Source organism: Bos mutus, chromosome 28 (genome assembly GCF_027580195.1).
Source record: "Bos mutus isolate GX-2022 chromosome 28, NWIPB_WYAK_1.1, whole genome shotgun sequence".
NCBI lineage: Eukaryota > Metazoa > Chordata > Mammalia > Artiodactyla > Bovidae > Bos > Bos mutus.
The window spans coordinates 43,089,710-43,107,639 of NC_091644.1; the positions used below are offsets into that span (position 1 = coordinate 43,089,710).

The 17,930-nt window shown below is 48.5% G+C and overlaps 1 long non-coding RNA gene across 1 annotated transcript in view; it reads left to right on the forward strand.

Moving 5' to 3' along the window:
• Positions 1–5,480, forward strand: part of LOC138986090 (uncharacterized) — a 50,832-nt gene extending 45,352 nt beyond the window's left edge. The window contains exons 4-5 of the long non-coding RNA XR_011462984.1: positions 899–1,088; positions 2,125–5,480. This is a non-coding gene — a long non-coding RNA (uncharacterized lncRNA). The remainder of the gene's footprint in view (positions 1–898; positions 1,089–2,124) is intronic.
• Positions 5,481–17,930: the final 12,450 nt, after the last annotated feature.

Consider the following 17,930-nt stretch of genomic DNA (forward strand, 5'->3'; position numbering starts at 1 on the left):
CAGTGCAGGCCTCGTGGCTTCAGGAAGCTTCCCTCCTGCTGCACCACCCTCATCGCACTCACGACAGGGGTTCTAAGTGCCTGTCTGTCTCTGCACTTCGCCGTGCACACCCCGATGCCAGGTGCTGCCTCCCTCTCTGCATTGCCCACCACACCTGGCAGGCACCCTGTGTATTCAAGCGGGCGGAAGCGGGTGGGGAGGCGGCTCGGGGTCTCTGTGGATCTGGCGCCGTGGAATTGCTCTTTCAAAGTGCAAGTCCTTTCACACGCAAGGGGCACCATCACTGCTATGGGAGATGGTGATGACTTTAGGGTCATTATTAAAATGAAAGTAGAAATCATCTGCAGGTCCACCCTGGGCAGGCAGGCAGTTTTCGTGGAAGATAAAACCATTGGTTAAGGGTGACATTTCTCACTTGACATGAGAAATGAATATACGAAGCAAGCGTGGTGTAACTACACTCTAATTTCACTCTTTTTCTAGAGTTTGAGCAGCCGCTAGATGTAAGTGCCAAGGGGACCACACCGTCTGCTCATGCGATCAGGTCCCTACATGATTTGTCACCTGCAGTTTCAACTGTGGGGCCCAGTGCATGCATGCTCTGCTGAGGGCTGGGGCAGGGCCAGGTCTGCTGCGCTAGATGCCCTGTGGGATGGTGCATCTTCTGGGAGGTGCTGTGTCCACCACGGAGGGTGCTGGCGCTGCCCCAAGGCAGCATCCTTGGTTAGCAACCAGAGCCCTGCCGGCCAGCTCTGCCCGCTTCACCAGCCTCATGCCCTCAGTGAAGGCTTGGGGGATTCCCCTCAGCCTTCCAGGGATGCTCCATGGAACAAAGTCAGGGGAGAGTCCTTCCTCACCATCTCCCCACCAATGCTTTCCTAGGTGATTTTTCTTTTAGGTGGCATTTCCCTGGAAGTCTTCTTTATGTCAAGACTTGAACTGCTGCTTATTGAAGCCATCCTACAAAGATGATCTCCTGTTTCCTGGAGTCAGAGAGCCAAAGCTGGAGGCCCAGAAAGAGAAAGTCATGCACATAGCAGCAGCACAAATCTGTGGGCCACTGTGACCCCGGCTCTGTCCCAGGCTTTGTGAGTCTTTCTGCTCCTGGAGCAGCTGCTTACCAACATCTGTCTGCAGGAACATCATTTGGGACTTTATTAATCTGTTGCTGCCAGGTATCCTCCCTAGATTTGGGCTGCTTGGGGCTTAGCCACCAGTGCCCCCACCTCCCCACCAAGGGGACTCTTATGCAGATCTCTTGAGGACCCATTGGATAGAGAGAATGAACCAGAATCCAGAGGGTCAGTACTGAAACTGTGGTCCACTGACCAGCAGCACTGCCTCACCTGGAGTGTGTTAAAACGTGCAATCTCAGACCACCTAGGTCTACTGAATCAGGATCTTCATCCAAATAGGAACCTTGGGCAATACTATGCACCAAAAGAATTTAAGACACACCAACCCAACCATGGGGGAGGTGGAATTGAGATAAAGGCAAAGGAGCCCTATAAGATTCAGAAAGAAACCCAAGTCACCCTGGGGAGTGTTGGAGGCACAAAGTGTTCGCTCCCAGGTTGAGAGTTCTCAGTCTAGGAGACAGGCAAAAGGGGTGCCTGTGTCATGTGACCCACATGATGAGCCGGGAGTGGTGTTCCCTCCAGAGTGCTGGATACTCATTGTCGAGCACAAACACACAGCCCAAAGCCTGTGGCTTTGAAATCGGTGACATTCTCAAGTGGCACAAAAAGGAAAATACAGGCTGATTTTGCTTTTCATTCCAAACTCACTTGCTTATTTAGGATAGATGTCGACCTTTACATCATAAGGTCTAAACTTGTTTGGCTGAGACCCATCCCTAGCCCCGTGATCAATCTTGGGGCCCATTCGAGTATAAGACTCCAATGTCTGTGACCCCATCCCCCCCACCCACCCCACCACCACCAGCCTCTGCCTCTGGGTCCTCCATGAGTGCAGGCTATGTGTGCCTGCTCCCTGGCAAAACTGAGCCTCTGCACCAGATGTTCACTTACCCAGAGCTTTTGGTGAGTTTATTTGTTATAAGATGTGGGATAATTCAGAGAGCTTATTTTTCTCACTGGCCCTTTTCCATCCATCTCTTCCTAGCCATCCCCATTCCACCACCAAACAAAACAAGAACTGTTGGATCAATTTGGGAATCGCCTTCTGCAGCTTCCTTCTAACTGTGGGATTTCATTCTGTGGACACCTGCTTCTAAATAAATACCTGTGTTTCCCTAAGAGAACTTTTGATAAATAATGTCTCCTCCACCTTTGCAATGGGATGCCCAGTTCTTGTTAAGGCTGAAGGTGAGATAAGATGACCTGAAATAGATCCTCACTCATTTCTCAGACTAAAACGAAGATTCACCGACCAAGTCTCATTCCTCTTTGCCACCTCCTTAAAAACTAGTTTCCTAATAGGGAATCAACACTGGAAGGAGAAAAAGTCAGAGTTCAGGCTTCAGTGGGACCCCAGCTGAGGCTGTTCTATGACCCTGAGGATAGATCTCAAGGTAGCCAAATGGACCTCTGGCCATAGGGCCTTCCTGGACTCTGGATATTGTAACCTGGGGCCATTTTTGTGGACATAGTTGTCACTCGCAGTAACATCCAAAACGCCCGAGACCAGGACCGTCCTGTTGAGGAGACAGGTCTAGGTATGCTGCTTACCCTCCACCTATGCCCTGGAAGAGTAAAACCACATGGTGCCTGGAAAGGGAGGCTGCCCTCCCCCACCACAGCCTTCCTGGTGCAGGCCGGCAGCCAAGGGTGATCGAGAGTGTGGAAGGCAAGGCTAGGGGACCAGGAATTCTCAGGCTGGGTTTTCCTTTCTCTTTAAAATAATATGGTGTGTTCTTTCTCTGTAGGGAGACTCTGGGAGCACTTTTTGCAAATGAATTCAAGGAAAATAGCTTGAAGCAGTTAGGCCTTCCACTTAGAATGACTTGCAAGGAAATAGGCCACCCACAGTCTGTAACCAATAATAACCCTCCGTTTTCTTCCCCGAATAAGGACAGTGCCCCCAGGTGAGGCGATGCTATCTTAACTTCCAGGAAGCATCGTTACTTCTTGAATATTTGCTTTTTCTTTTCCAGGTAGATTCTCCATGGGGAATTCTGAAATGCAGGAGACACACACAGAGAACAAAAAAGCAGGTGAAGAAAGGAGATTCTGCATCTCAAGCAGGACTTTCTCTGCCTCCTTATGGAGCAAAACAGACCCAGTCCTTTCCCCAATATTTAAGCCCCATTGCACACCCCTGCCCCAAAGGATTAAAGGATGGTTCACTGGAGAAGGAAACGGCAACCCACTCCAGTATTCATGCCTGGAAAATCCCATGGACCGAGGAGCCTGGTGGGCTACACTCCATGGGGTCGCAGAGTCCGACATGACCGAGCGACTTGTGTGTGTGTGTGTGTGTTAAAAAAAAAAAAAAGGATGGTTCAGAGTATTGACAGCCCTGAGTGACCCCTACCCTGTGCCAAGCAGTTGGGACCTTGAGTCAGATGAATCCAGATCACAGAAACATCTGAGAATCAGTTTCCAGAATGTGGGGTGGGAAGAGGGTTCATCTTGCCTCCGTTGGAGTGAAAGTGTTAGTTGCTCAGTTGTGTCTGACTCTTTGCAACCCCATGGACTGTACCCACAAGGCTCCTCTGTCTGTGAATTCTCCAGGCAAGAATGCTGGAGCAGGTTGCCATTTCCTTCTCCAGGGGATCTTCTCGACCCAGGGACTGAACCGCAGTCTCCTGCTTTGGCAGGGGGATTCTTTACCATCTGGGCCACCAGGGAAGCCTGTTGGGTTGAGATGCTCCCTTGGTCTTTTTCCATTCCTCTCTATCCCACTACCCCATCTGTAACTCCGGTTTGTTCATGCACAGGAGGGAGAACTCTGAGCACTCCACTCCCATATTGCACTCCGAGAAAGCTGAGGCCCACATGGGCCCAAGGAAAGGACTCATTTTTTCCACATGCCCTGGCACATGAGGACCCAGAAGCTACAGGAAAGGTGCCTGAGGAAGCGGCAGGCTGGGTGGGGACCCCCATGGAACTGGATCGAAGACTGGAGGCTGTGTGACCAGAACCTGCTCAAGGAAGATATCAGGAGCATCTCTGAGTTAGCCTCCAAGTACGCCAGGGAGAGGCTAATCCCCAGCCCTCCTGGCTTAACTTCAGCCCAAGTGAGAAGGACATGAGTAATTTTCTCTATATACACCCACTCAATCACTTACCACCAGATTGTTTACTCTTAGGGCAACAAATTATACTCAGCCCACCTACTCAGGACACACTGACCTGGCTGGTGCGGAGAAGTTCTGCCCCTTGCCCCTGCACCCAAGGATGGATATAAAGACAGGTAGGCAAGTGTTGAAGGGGTGGATGATGGCATGGGTGGCTGGAGGAAGAGGAGGAGAGGAGAGGTAGAAGGAGATGGGTAATGAGGAGCAAGTTTTACCTCCAGCAGGGCTCAGAGATATGTATCTGCAGAATTGGAACAAGCCACCTGGGGATTAAAGAGCAGGATGAAGCATCAATTATAACCTCCCTTGGCACTGCCTCTTGACATGTGACACAGGCCTGGGATTGCCCTTTATGCTGGCCTCTGCCGGACACTAGTGCTCCCATTAGTGGTGGGAGGCAGGGGGCCTGGAGAGGACCACAAACCCCAGGCGTTCTCCGGCACCAGTCAGGTCCTCCTCCTACGTATAATGAGCAGGGTGGACTGAGTAGCTTCTGAAACCATTCTAGTTTTAAGATTTTGTGGTTCTGGATCTGAGCAATTTGATACTGATTGATGATTCACACTCAAATCCTAAAGGTAATTGTAGTCTAGGATGCCCCTTTAAATGTCAGGTAAGTAAAACAATTATTTACCCTCAAAGTTCAGCATTAAGCAACAACTGCTAGTGGAAAATACTTTTAATACCTTTATTATCTCTGCAAACCCAAATCGGATGGGAAAGAAAAGAAGAATGGCTGCTTCATCAGAGGGAGAGCAGCACGATGGGGTGAAGGCCTGCCTAGCAGGCCCTGCCTACACCTTTCTTACCAGTGCCTGGCATGTGCTAGAGGCTCCATCAATGTTTGTTGAATTAAATTGACTTGAATGAAACACCCCTACATATTTTTTAGTGCTTGTTAGAGATTGATAGTTCTCTCTTTAAATCATTCCCTTTTCTATGTTTATAGAATTCCCACTTTTTTGAGCACGTGACTACTCAGATTAAAAACTGCTTTTCTTAGTCATCCTTAAAACAATACGTATTGACCAAGATTTGCCCAATGAGGTGTAAATGGCAGTATCCACCTGGAAGCCTCCAGGAACTTCCAAAGAAGACAGCTAGGCATATCCTGTGTTGTCCTCCTTCCCACTAGCTGAATGTGTGTGTGATGGCTGGACCTGGGCAGCCGTGTTGGATCAGAAAGTGATTGTGTGAAATGAGACCGCGTAAAGCAAGAGAAGAGTTCTGGGTGCGTGAGGACCTTGTGGAGTTGTGGAGCCACACCTCCAGTTCTACACTGTCTCCTCGCAGGGTTTTATAGGAAAGAGAAATACTTTTCTGTCTTGTTTAAGTCACTGATATTTTGTCTGTTACTCCAAAGTGCTGCACAAGGTCTTTGATGCCTAGAAATCCTCAGTAGTGTTTACTGAATGAATAAATGCCACAGCAATAATGTTCATTATGGAAAATTAATTAAAATGAGAAAACACAGACAAACTGTTTTCCTATAAGGACAAAAGAGAAACTCTGAGACCCGTTTGAGTCTTGCCTATAGCTAATAATCAATAACTGGTATTAGTTGGAGTGAAATAGCTATTTTACTAAACACAAAAACATCTTACAGTGACTTCCCTAGTATCTGTGAGCTCAACCATGAAAAAGAACATAATTTTTCCATGAAAATGCTTACTTTTGTCTTGAGCCCCTATTTTCTCTCAATAGTAAAAATAAGTTCTTATTTCCAGACAAGCTCTGTTTGTGACTATGGAGCCATTTCAGGTTTTAGGTTCAGATGTCTCTCCCCTGCTCAACACTGGGGAAGAGCCAAGGCTCTGGGGGACCCAGAGAAGTGCTGCGGGTGTGGACAGAGGTGCTGGCCAAAGTCCATCTCTGTCCACGTGGCCTGTAATGGGGCCCTCATTCTCACGCCTAGCACCCCCACAGCCCTGCCATGGTCCTGGATGCCACATCCTCGCTCTCTAAGTGTCTATCCCCACCACCACCACCAGAATCATGATTCTTCCCCAGGTCCCCTGCTCTCTAAATGACTATCCCCACCACACCAGAACCATGATCCTTCCACAGAACCTGTGATCTCTGAGTATCTATTCCCACTACGGAAGAACCATGATCCTTCCCCAGGTACCCGGCTCTCTTAAGTGTCTATCCCTACCCCCATCAGAATGATGATCCTACCCCAGGTCCCTGCTCTCTGAGTGTCTATCCCCACCTCCACCAGAACCATGATTCTTCCCCAGGTACCCTGCTCTCTAAGTGTCTTTCCCCACTACCAGCAGAACCATGATCCTTCCCCAGGTCCCCAACGCTGAGTATCTATCCCCACCCACACAAGAACCATGATCCTTTCCCAGGTCCCCAGCTCTGTACACGTCTATCCCCACACCCACCAGAACCATGATGCTTCCCCAAGTCCCTGCCTATCTGAGTGTCTCTACCCACCCCCCACCAGAACCATCATCCTTCCCCAGGTCCCCAACGCTGAGTATCTATCCCCGCTCACACAAGAACCATGATCCTTCCCCACATCCCATCTCTTTGTGTCTATCCCCACCCCCAGAAGAACCATGATCCTTCCCCAGGTCTCCTTATCTCCAAGTGTCTATCCCCATGCCCACCCGAGTGATGAATCTTCTCCAGATCCCTGGCTCTCTGAGTGTCTATCCCCAGACCCATCAGAATGATGATCCTTCCCCAGGTCCCTGATCTCCAAATGTCTATCCCCATCCCCACCAGAACCACGATTCTTCACCAGCTCCCTGCTCTCTAAGTGTCTATCACCACCCCCACCACACCATGATACTTCCCCAGGTCCCCTGCTTTCTGAGTGTCTATCCCCACCCTCACCAGAACCATGATCCTTCCCCAGGTCCCATCTCTTTGTGTCTATCCCCACCTCTAGAAGAACGATTAGCCTTCCCCAGGTCCCCTGATCTCTAAGTGTCTATCCCCATGCCCACCCGAATGATGAACCTTCCCCAGGTCCCCTGCTCACAGAGTATCTATCCCTACCCCCGCCATAACCATCATCCTTCCCCAAGTCCCTGTTCTTTGAGTATCTATCCCCAGGCACACCAGAACCATGGTCCTACCACAGGTCCCAGCTCTCTGAGTGTCTATCCCCACCCTACCAAAACCATGATCCTTCCCCAGGTCCCATCTCTCTGTGTCTATCCCTGCCCCCACCAGACCATGATCCTTCCCAGGTTCCCTGCTCTCTAAGTATCTATCCCCAGGCTTACCAGAACCAGGATCCTTCCCCAGGTTCCCAGCTCTCTGAGGTTTATCCCACCCCCACCAGAACCATGATCTTTCCCCAGGTACCCGGCTCTCTGAGTATCTGTCTCCATCCCCACCAGAACCATGATCCATCCCCAGGTCACAGCCTCTCTGAGTATCTATCCACATGACCATCAGAACCATGATCCTTCCCCAGGTCCCTGCTCTCTGAGTATCTATCTTCACCCCCACCAGAACCATGATCCTTCCCAGGTCCCCAGCTCTGAGTATCAATCTCCACCCTGATGAAAACCATATCCTTCCCAGGTCCCCAGCTCAGAGTATCTATCCCCATCCCCACCAGCACCATGATCCTTCCCCAGGTCCCTGGCTCTCTAAGTGTCCACCCCAACTGCCACCAGAGTCATGATCCTTCCCCAGGTCCTGGCTCTCTGAATGTCTATACCACCCCCAACAGAACTGTGATCCTCTCCCAAGTACCCGACTCTCTGAGTATCTGTCTCCATCCCCACCATAACCATGATCCATCCCCAGGTCACAGCCTCTCTAAGTATCTATCCACACAACCATCAGAACCATGATCCTTCCCCAGGTCCTTGCTCTCTGAGTATCTATCCTCACCCCCACCAGCACCATGATCCTTCCCAGGTCCCCAGATCTCTAAGTGTCCATCACCACCCCAACCAGAAGCATGATCCTTTGCCAGGTCCCCACCTCTCTGTGTATCTATATCCACCCCCACCAGAACCATGATCCTGCCCCAGGTCCCCTGTTCTCTGAGTATCTATCTCCACACCCACCAGAACCATGAACCTACCTCAGGTCTCAGCTCCCTGAGTGTCTATCCCACCCCCACTGGAACCATGATCCTATCCCAAGTCCCCACCTCTCTGAGTATCTATCCCACCCACACAAGAACCATGTTCCTTCCCAGGTCCCCAGCTCTGATTATCTATCCCCACACTGAACAGAACCATAATCCTTCCCCAGGTCCCCTACTCTCTGAGTGACTATCCCCACCCCCAACAGAAATATGAACCCTCCCCAGGACCCCTGCTCTCTGAGTGTCTATACCCACCCTCACCAGAACCATGATCCTTCCCCAGGTCCCTGCTCTCTGAGTATCTATCCCCAGGCACACCAGACCGTGATCAATCCCCAGGTTCCCAGATCTCTACCCTCTGTCTATCCCCACCACCACCAGAACCAAGATCCTTCCCCAGGTCCCATCTCTCTCTATCTATACCCACCCTCACCAGACCATGATCCTTCCCCAGGTCCCGGCTCTCTGAGTGTCTATCCCCACCCCCACCAGAACCATAATCCTTCTGCAGGTACCCGGCTTTCTGAGTATCTATCCCCATCCCCACCAGAACCATGATCCTTCCCCAGTTCACCGGTTCTCTGAGTATCTATCCACACCCTCACTGGAACCATGAAACCTCACCAGGTCCCTGCTCTCTGAGTATCTATCACCACTCCCACGAAAACCATGATCTTTCCCCAGGTCCCCACCTCTCTGAGTGTCTATCCTCAACCCCACGAGAACCATCATCCTTCCCCAGGACAGTGTCTCTCTGAGTATCTCTTCCCACCCCCACCATAACCATGATCCTTCCCCAGGTCCCTGGCTCTCCTAGTGTCTATTCCCACCCCCACCATAACCATGATCCTTCCACAGGTGCCTGCTCTCTTTCTGTCTATCCCCACCACACCAGAACCATGATCCTAACCCAGGTCCCTGCTCACTAAGTGTCTATCCCCACGCTCCAACAGAACCGTGATCCTTCAACAGGCCCCTGCTCTCTAAGTGTCTATCCCCACCCCTACCAGGACCATGATCCTTCCCCAGGTCCCTGCTCTCTGAGTGTCTATCCCCACCCCCCACCAGAACCATGATCCTTCCTAGGTCCCAGGCTCTGAGTATCTATCCCCACCTCCAACAGAACCATGATCCTTCCCCAGGTCCCTGCTCTCTGATTATCTATCCCCACCCCGACCAGAACAATGATCCTTCCCCAGGTCCCCTGCTCACTAAGTTTCTATCCCCATAACCACCAGAACCATGATCCTTCTCCAGATCCCCTGCTCTCTAAGTGTCTGTCCCAACCCCTGCCTGACGATGACCCTTCTCCAGATCCCCTGCTCACTAAGTGTCTGTCCCAACCCCAGCCTGACCGATGATCCTTCCCCACATCTCCTGCTCTCTGAGTATCTATCCTCAACTCACCAGAGCCATGAATCTCCTCAGGTTCCCTGCTCTATGAGTGTCATTCCCCACCTCCGCCAGATCCATGATGCTTCCCTAGATCTCTGCTCTCTGAATATCTATCCCCACCATCACCAGAACCATGATCCTTCCCCAGGTTCCCTGCTTTCTGAGTATCTATCCCCACCCCCACCAGAACCATGATCCTTCCCCTGCTCTCTAAGTGTGTATCCCCACCCCCACCAGAACCATTATTCTTCTGCTGCTCTCTAAGTTTCTATCCCCACCCCCACCAGACCACGATACTTCCCCAGGTCCCCCTGGCTCTCTCAGCACCTCTTGGACCTCCTGGGGTCTCAGCACCTTTCCCTGATCCACCCTGAACTCCATAGCCTTGGCTACCCAAAGACCCTGATTAGATGCTGTTCTAATGAGCCCTGGTCCGTGCTGGCTCCTTCTTAGGGCACAGATTCCAGTGCTCGGTGGCCCCACCAACTTATATAGGTGTCATTATGACTCATTTGGCCTGTGTGTGCCTGACACAGAATTCCTTCTTAGAGACTCACAGCTTCAGTGGCCTTTCCTGTGTGCTCAGTCACTCAGCCATGTTCGGGCTCTTCACAGCCCCACAGATAATAGCCCACCTGTCCCCTCTGTCCATGGGATTCTCCCAGCAACAATACTGGAATTGGTTGCCATTTGCTCCTCCAGGGGATCTTCTCCACCCAGGCATCATACCTGCATTTCCTGTATTGGCAGGTAGACTCTTTACCATCAAGCCACCTGGGAAGCCCCTGCTTGCTACACTACCATCTAAATGGAATGACTTTCTGCCCTGTAGCCCAGAAAATAAGCCTTCCTTCTCTCATTCTGTGGTGGAGAGATTGGGCTAAAAGGTATTCTTTCAGTTGTCATTTCTAAATAAATGTCATGCACTCAGCTCTCCACTGTGATCCTTCTGGTCCCCTCAGCCCACCCAAAGGCTAGACTCCTGTCATTTGAAATCCTTAGCTTTCAAGACACTCCCTCTGCTATGAGTTTTACAAGCCTGTTTTATTTAGAGTCAAGGCTAAGGGTTTGACTCCATTTTCTTTCTCTGGACTTGACCTCTAATGTTAGAAAATAAGGTCATGGGATAGAAAGGAATACCAAGAATAATAATGATCAGTTAGTATTTCAAATGTTTTCTTGCTACTTATGATAAGATCTACTAAGGCTTGGAAGGTACTCAATGGTGAAGCAAAAGACCCCCAAAAAATCACAAAGAAATCAAGTTCTCCCAGAGCTATGAATTCTGTGGATCTGCCCCATCCTGACCTTTAGTTTCTAAGCCTCTTTCAGTCAGTTTTTTATCACTTGCTGCTGAAAGCGTCCTAACTGATACCAAGGCATTCAGTTGTGGATTTGCCTTTGAGGCTTTGCTTACACCATGACAAAACATCCTCTTTAAGAGGACTCACAGGAGATAATTACCTCTGGCCTCAATTTTATGAATAACTGCGCTTCTGATCAACTGTCTCTTTTTTTCTCCTTGGATGCCAAAAATCACTGTTGTAAGACTGTGCCAGAGATTTGTTTTAGTCAGGTCTGGTAAGACACACAGACATGGAAACATCTGTCACAAAGGAAGAATTTTTGCACTCTCACAGGTCCCTGGAAATGAGATGCAGGGCCATACAGGAAGCCCCATGGTCAGCCAGGAGACTGAGGGAGTGGGAAAAATTCAGCCAAGAGCCTTTATGATAGTTTCCACAAAAAAGGTAAGGAGAGGTAGAGTAAGCAGATTTAATATTGGCTAATTCGATTTTGAATAATTGAGTTTGAATAATCTCAGTGAGTTTGGGGACATAGGTGTCTGCTACCTGACCCTGGATGATCAGGGCAGGGGGATCTTGGCCCAGAGTATGAGAGCCCCTTAGCCATTGGTTGGTTTGCATTTGAAAAGTGCCTGAAGGCCAGTTGTTTACCATCTCTGCTCAGTCACGTCCAACTCTTTGCAACTCCATGGCCTATAGCCTGCCAGGCTCCTCGGTTCATGGAGTTTTTCAGGCAAGAATATTGGAGCGTGTTGCCATTTCCTCCTTCAGGGTATCTTCCTGACCCAGCAATCAAACACACATTTCCTGCATGGGCAGGTGCATTTTTTACCACTGTGCGCCTGGGAAGCCCAGCCTATCTCTAATTGTTTACTGTCTCTGGTCCTGGGAGGGAAGTGGTCGTCACAAGGTCATCAAGGCCCCAAGACATCAAAGCACCAGAATACAAAGACATGATTAGTACATATATATACTAACTCATCCTTCTCTCTTTGTGTAAAATGTTACTAAGCTCAGAATTAAATGTACAGTTCATTTGTCTAATTAATCTTACTCCTATATCTTAGATTTCCACCTTCCATGGTCCTTTTGCTTTGCTTATTTGTTTTTATCTTTTATAATCTTGTATCAGTTCAGTTCAGTCACTCAGTCATGTGAATCGCAGCACTCCAGGCCTCCCTGTCCATCACCAACTCCTGGAGTACACCCAGACTCACGTCCATCGAGTCAGTGATGCCATCCAGCCATCTCATCCTCTGTCGTCAGCTTCTCCTCCTGCCCCCAATCCTCCCAGCATCAGAGTCTTTTCCAATGAGTCAACTCTTCCCATGAGGTGGCCAAAGTACTGGAGTTTCAGCTTCAGGATCATTCCTTCCAAAGAAATCCCAGGGCTGATCTCCTTCAGAATGGACTGGTTGGATCTCCTTGCAGTCCAAGGGACTCTCAAGAGTCTTCTCCAACACCACAGTTCAAAAGCATCAATTCTTCGCTGCTCAGCATTCTTCACAGTCCAATTCTCACATCTATACGTGACCACAGGAAAAACCATAGCCTTGACTAGACGAACCTTTGTTGGCAAAGTAATGTCTCTGCTTTTGAATATGCTATCTAGGTTGGTCATAACTTTCCTTCCAAGGAGTAAGCGTCTTTTAATTTCATGGCTGCAGTCACCATCTGCAGTGATTTTGGAGCCCAGAAAAATAAAGTCTGACACTGTTTCCATTGTTTCCCCATCTATTTCCCATGAAGTGATGGGACCAGATGCCATGATCTTCGTTTTCTGAATGTTGAGCTTTAAGCCAACTTCTTCACTCTCCACTTTCATTTTCATCAAGAGACTTTTTAGTTCCTCTTCACTTTCTGCCATAAGAATGATGTCATCTGCATATCTGAGGTTATTGATATTTCTCCTGGAAATCTTGATTCCAGCTTGTGCTTCTTCCAGTCCAGCGTTTCTCATGATGTACTCTGCATATAAGTTAAATAAGCAGGGTGACAATAGACAGCCTTGACGTACTCCTTTTCCTATTTGGAACCAGTCTGTTGTTCCATGTCCAGTTTGAACTGTTGCTTCCTGACCTGCATACAGATTTCTCAACAGGCAGGTCAGGTGGTCTGGTATTCCCATCTCTTTCAGAATTTTCCACAGTTTATTGGGATCCACACAGTCAAAGGCTTTGGCATAGTCAATAAAGCAGAAATAGATGTTTTTCTGGAACTTTCTTGCTTTTTCCATGATCCAGCAGATGTTGGCAATTTGATCTCTGGTTCCTCTGCCTTTTCTAAAACCAGCTTGAACATCAGGAAGTTCACAGTTCACATATTGCTGAAGCCTAGCTTGGAGAATTTTGAGCATTACTTTACTAGCGTGTGAGATGAGTGCAATTGTATGGTAGTTTGAGCATTCTTTGGCATTGCCTTTCTTTGGGATTGGAATGAAAACTGACCTTTTCCAGTCCTGTGGCCACTGCTGAGTTTTCCAAATTTGCTGGCATATTGAGTGCAGCACTTTCACAGCATCATCCTTCAGGATTTGATATAGCTCAACTGGAATTCCATCACCTCCACTAGCTTTGTTCGTAGTGATGCTTTCTAAGGCCCACTTGACTTCACATTTCAGGATGTCTGGCTCTAGGTCAGTAATCACACTATCGTGATTATCTGGGTCGTGAAGATCTTTTTTGTACAGTTCTTCTGTGTATTCTTGCCATCTCTTCTTAATATCTTCTGCTTCCGTTAGGTCCATACCATTTCTGTCTTTTATTGAGCCCATCTTTACATGAAATGTTCCCTTGGTATCTCTAATTTTCTTGAAGAGATCTCTAGTCTCTCCCATCCTGTTGTTTTCCTCTATTTCTTTGCATTGATCACTGAAGAAGGCTTTCTTATCTCTTCTTGCTATTCTTTGGAACTCTGCATTCAGATGCTTATATCTTTCCTTTTCTCCTTTGCTTTTCGCTTCTCTTCTTTTCACAGCTATTTGTAAGGCCTCCCCAGACAGCCATTTTGCTTTTTTGCATTTCTTTTCCATGGGGATGGTCTTGATCCCTGTCTCCTGCACAATGTCACGAACCTCTTTCCATAGTTCATCAGGCACTCTATCTATCAGATCAAGGCCCTTAAATCTATTTCTCACTTCCACTGTATAATCATAAGGGATTTGATTTAGGTCATACCTGAATGGTCTAGTGGTTTTCCCTGCTTTCTTCAATTTAAGTCTGAATTTGGTAATAAGGAGTTCATGATCTGAGCCACAGTCAGCTCCTGGTCTTGTTTTTGCTGACTGTATAGAGCTTCTCCTTCTTTGGCTGGATCTTGTATAAACCATCATAAATCTTTTCTGGAACAAGAAAGTGTACAAACAAACATTTCAGTCTCTTGTAAGGACTTTCATACAAATTACTATATGAATGAAAAGTGAAAGTCGCTCAGTCGTGTCCAACTCTGCAACCCAGGCCATAATATTGGAGTGGTTAGCTGTTCCCTTCTCCAAGGGATCTTCCCAACCCAGGGATCAAAGCCATGGATCTCCCACATTGCGGGCAGATTCTTAACCAGCTGAGCCACAAGGGAAGCCAAAGAATACTAGGGTAGGTAGCCTATCCCTTCTCCAGAAGATCTTCCCAATCCAGGAATGGAACTAGAGTCTCCTGCCTTCCAGGCAGATTCTTTACCAACTGAACTATCAGGGAAGCCCAATGAGAATAAAAGCATACAGCAATTTTATAAGGAATCTGAACTCTACAGAACACTGCCCTGCAACTGGATCATGAACATAACCTCCTAGTGTACAGGCCATGATATGTATTTCTTATACATTTTATAAAAATACTTTTGCTTGTGAATTTAGCAGAATGCTTGGCATAAGGAGGGTTTCCTTTCTTGAAGGGCTCTCTGAAGAAATGGGAATGGCAGTTTTCCTTTCCTCTGGATAAATTTCCCTATAATAAGCAAGTGGAGGCCTTTGGATTCATCTGCTGCTGCTGCTGCTAAGTCGCTTCAGTTGTGTCCAACTCTGTGTGACCTCATAGACGGTAGCCCACTAGACTCCCCCATCCCTGGGATTCTCCAGGCAAGAACACTAGAGTGGGTTGCCATTTCCTTCTCCAATGCGTGAAAGTGAAAAGTGAAAGGGAAGTCACTCAGTAGTGTCCGACTCTTAGCGACCCCATGGACTGCAGCCCACCAGGCTCCTCTGTCCATGGAATTTTCCAGGCAAAAGTACTGGAGTGGGGTGCCATTGCCCTCTCCATTGGATTCATCTAGTTACACTTAAATCTACCTCAGAAATAAGAACATTCTTCTCAACAGCAAACTCTTGTTTGGAGCACATGACTTGGAGGCCTTAAAAAGACTCAGTCATAATGATTGGCAGGTGTTGGAAGCTTTCTTGCCTGTTATCACTTGCACATGACCAACAGGCTCTTTAAGGGTGGCCTGACCTATCTCACACCTGAGAAAACAGGCTGGAGGCTTTAGCATCCTGCACTTAGGACCAGGATCACAACCCAGGCATCTGTGCCTTTAACCACTAGGTAGCTGCCTGGGTACAAGGGACAGCCAGAACAATTTTAGGTGAAAGTGACAGAAACCCAAATGAAACTGAAGCGAAACAAAGATGGGAAGGAAGTAAATTCTCATTACTGATACCACACAGGGCTCTGTGGGGCTCCTGGGCACGAGGCCTTTGTATCCCCCATTTCTTTAATTATAGGAAACAATGTTCATTCAGCCTCCGTGACCTTCCCTGAGTTACAAGAGGCAGATTCAAACAGTGGTTAATCAGGGGAAGGAGGTGACGGGAGACCAAGAAGAAACAAATGATCTAGAGCAGCTTTGCAGCACAGTCCTATTTCCCCATCAACAAGTACATACAACAAAATCTTTGAGCTGTTTTTCAGCTACCTGAAACCCTCCAGGTGGGAGAAGTTAACAATCAGAGATGGTATGCTGCCCACAAGCATGTAGACCCCACAGAAGTTGGACCTGAAGGTTGATGCTGCTGACTCCTACTTACCTTACCACCAACCCATCAGAAGAATGTCCACAAGCTGATCATGACTTCTTTGAACCGTTACTATGAAACTTGTCACTATCTTCCCCAGGTTGGGACACTTGGTTTGAAGGATGAGCTCACTCTGTCCCCCTTTGCCTGACAAAGCAAGAAAGCTTTCCTTTTCTACTTCCCCCCAAAACTCTGTCTCTGAGATTTGATTTGACACCAGTAAACAGAGAAACTGATCTTTTGGCATCATTACTCAAGCAATGGGAAGGGGTACAGGTATAGGCTGGGTCTTCAGACCCAAACCCAGCACCTCCAACCTGTCTCTCTGTCTCCCAACTCCTTCTCTGGGTGTGTGGGGCCCTAGCCACACAGGACTCCCACCCAGATCTGGGATGCCCAGATCCCACAGAAGCAGCCCCATCTCTGCCCTCTGCAAACCAGCCTGAGTGAGGGCGCTCCCTGGACCATTTGATCACGGGTTCATCCAGGACTGAGTGCTATTTCTGGCTCATCCTGGGTCATGTGCCTGGTCCTGGTTTGTGGGGATGGGGGAGTACAACAATGTGAATGATAGTGCTGGGCAGCATCGACAGCCAGTCCCCAGGAAGACAGAAGGGTGTGGACAGATGTCTACCACAAAGCGTCCAGGCATCTCAGCATCCTGTGCCTGTGCAGCAGTGCCTTCTCCCTGGAGGCATGCACAGCAGTTCTCTTGCCCCAGGGAAGCCTCCATGCTGGGAAAGTCAGCACTAAGGCTGAGCAGCAGGGATGTGGCAGGTGTTCTGCTAGCAGCCCCCTGCCATGGTGAGAAAGCTTCTGTTACGATGTGATGTAGGCGTGATACAGGCAGCTGCCACAGGTCGCTTAGAACCATGAGTTTTGACATTGAACCAGAAACACATTGAGGGTACGGCTCTCCGGCTCTCCATCAGAGCTGAGAGGCTGCCTGCACAGCTTCCTCTAGGGAGGGCAGCCTCCAGGGTCCAGGAGGGCTGATGGAAAGCAGGCACACAGTTACAGCACAAGCCTGGATTTGCGGTGCAGAGGTGGTTTCAGTTACATATGGCTGTTCCAGGGATCAGGCCACGCATCTCCTTATTTCCTTCCAAATACATGGATGCTGACAAATGGCCCTAGGTGATGGAGACTTGGTTTGAAAGTCACCAAAGTCCCCCAGGACCACAGCAATATCTCCTCGCCCACCTGCAATCCCAGGGCTAGGTGCTCCTGTAAAGAAATGAAGCTGAGCACAGTCTATTGCATGAAATACACATGGGCCAAGTGAGGTAGATCTGTGATCAGGCTTCCAATGAGGCTAGTTCCCTTGAACTAGCTGGTTCTGATGCTGGTTTCCCATGGAAAGAGGGTGCCAGCCCTGGGGTGCAGCCGTGGTAGAGCTGACACTGGGGCTCTGGGCCCCGTAGATGTTCCACATAGCTCTAGAAAGAGGGACATGTATGGCTTTTCAAAACTGTGAGATCAAATTCATTGATTCTATCTGTCAAGGCTAGGTTCAGAGGCAAAAAGTACTTCAAAATGAAAAAAAAATTATTTGCAAAAATAAGCGAGGGAATCATACATCAATAAAACCGATAAAAAAATCGAACAATATCTAACCCCCATAAGATCATCATTTTACATCTATCTGTTCATGGTGGGAAAAGATCAGCTCCTTACATCCTGATGTTGTGTACAGCCTCAGACATTAACCCAAAGCCAGGATGATGTGGCTCCTGCTGAGAGTCCTGGATTACAGGAAATGCTCAAGATTTTGTTCTTTGCAGAAACCAAAACTAGACAGAGTGGCTGTATTATTTTTCTTTTGTATGAAGTGCTTTTTCTCCCTACTTGTGGGAAATAAGCTACACAGTGATAACAGAGCTGAATCAAGTGCTGATT